This window comes from Salvelinus sp. IW2-2015, unplaced genomic scaffold (genome assembly GCF_002910315.2).
Source record: "Salvelinus sp. IW2-2015 unplaced genomic scaffold, ASM291031v2 Un_scaffold2116, whole genome shotgun sequence".
Classification (NCBI taxonomy): Eukaryota; Metazoa; Chordata; class Actinopteri; order Salmoniformes; family Salmonidae; genus Salvelinus; species Salvelinus sp. IW2-2015.
This window is the reverse complement of record NW_019943453.1, coordinates 115,965-117,731: the sequence shown is the minus strand read 5'-3', so window position 1 is coordinate 117,731 and position 1,767 is coordinate 115,965. Positions and strand designations below refer to the sequence as shown.

Below are 1,767 nucleotides of genomic sequence, written 5' to 3'. Positions count from 1 at the left end.
CTTTGGCATGTCATTCAATTGTCCCCCCAAAAAAATTATTTTATGTAAATTATTTTGCTTCAGCTCCCAATTTGATCTATACCTAAGATCTTGAGATATTTAGTCACCACTATATGCTGGTAGCACAGCTACTAGCCCATCTCTCTCTGAGCTGACTGACCCAACAATGGTCGGCATTGATTTTCAGACAAACTCTTCATTAATATGTGATTAACATAGAGAATTTCCTCACTACAAGACAATAGGAGCGTTTCTGCATCTCCCCGGTAGAAATTGGCCTACAGTTCCTGGTTGGCCTACAGTTCCTGGTTGTTCTACAGTTCCTGGTTGTAAGCGAACCACAATATCCAGAGTTCATAGTGATTTTAGGACGTAGTACCACACCTGTCGAGGTGGATCCAGTTGAGAATGGGTGTCAACAGGTAGCTAGCTAARGTTGCTCAGTGGACCAGCCACGCTTTCACAGTACATCAGCTTGCGAATAACAATTTATTTTTGTGTCAAGAACAACTATAAAGTTTAGTCATGGTAGGGTGCTCAGTACCTGGATGCGCAAATTACAAGCATGTATAGGCTGCTGTGGTAACATTTCATTGTMTACCTTACTAAGAAGTCGAGCAGCGGTAACGTAGCTAACTTAGCTAGCTAACTACCTAGTGAACTATATTTGTTTATCTAAACAAAAATATAGCTGGCTTTTATAATACGCTAGCTAGACGTTCCAAAGCAAATCAATGTAATTAGTTAGCAGCTATCTGCCAATGTGATTTGTAACTTTGCAAGCTAACGTTAGCTACGTTAGGTTACATTAGCAAGCCTACAGGACCTTATCCAACCGTTAGCTAGCTAACTAATTACTGCAGAGGCTAACTTGACTMGCTTATGTGTTCTATATACAGAGTCCGATCCCATCAACATCTGCAGCAGCATCGACATCAAGCTCAGCACCAGGAACTAGTGTAAGTCACCTTTTCTAAATCTTTCCATGACTCCATGATGAGCAAATAAATATACTGGAGCTAGGCATTAACATGGTCCGTGTCTTGTTGTCATAGTTGGTGTGTTTATAAGTAGGTTATAACTTCTACTGTAGTTTTCTATGTATTATGGAAGCTTAGTTGATTGTTTATGCAAAGCTTGAAGTCTAAATTGAAGAAAAGCAGAGTTAWTAGTAAGGAGGGGATGGTGTGGGTGACTGACTGTCTGTAGGGGTGGGTATTGTGGGTGAAGGTTAGTACGCATGTTCTATTGACACAAGGGGGATGGYTGGATATAGTACCTTGTTTGAGTGMGTATTGATGGGMACAAAGTAGTAAAATATTGACTAATCACRGACTAGTGTTTATCCTACAGACTAATCCTGCTTCTGATGATGACCTTGACACCAGCTTCAGTAATACAGATCATGTAAACCTARTGGATGAAAGCTTTCAGCCGGGAACAAGCTCAAGCTCAACATCATCTGACTCGGAAGAGGAAGCGACTGCACAGGGCCGGCAAGAGCCAAAGTGTCTAGTCTATGAGTCCAYGGTCATGGAGCTCACYAAGTTCTGCCAGACCAGCTYCKATTGCCCAACACAAGKCGAGGTTCACCAGCTGAAGAACATTCAGGACAATGCCTGGAACATTCAGCAAACACAAGATCCATGTTTAGTTATGATGTTGTAGTATAATATAGAATGCCTAGTATGCTCACAACTGCATTGTGGTCTAGATATTGCTAGCTGTTGTACATACAGCGAGAATACAAAACATTAAGAACACCTG

The 1,767-nt window shown here is 41.3% G+C and overlaps 1 long non-coding RNA gene across 2 annotated transcripts; it reads left to right on the top strand.

Annotated features, from left to right (window-relative positions):
* The first annotated feature begins 340 nt into the window (after positions 1–340).
* LOC112072995 (uncharacterized) lies at positions 341–1,767 on the top strand. 2 transcript variants are annotated; one of them, XR_002894437.2, is made up of 3 exons: positions 341–422; positions 900–959; positions 1,354–1,767. It is a non-coding gene; the product is annotated as an uncharacterized lncRNA (long non-coding RNA). The 2 variants fall into 2 exon arrangements; XR_002894436.2 differs by having other exon boundaries at positions 422–528.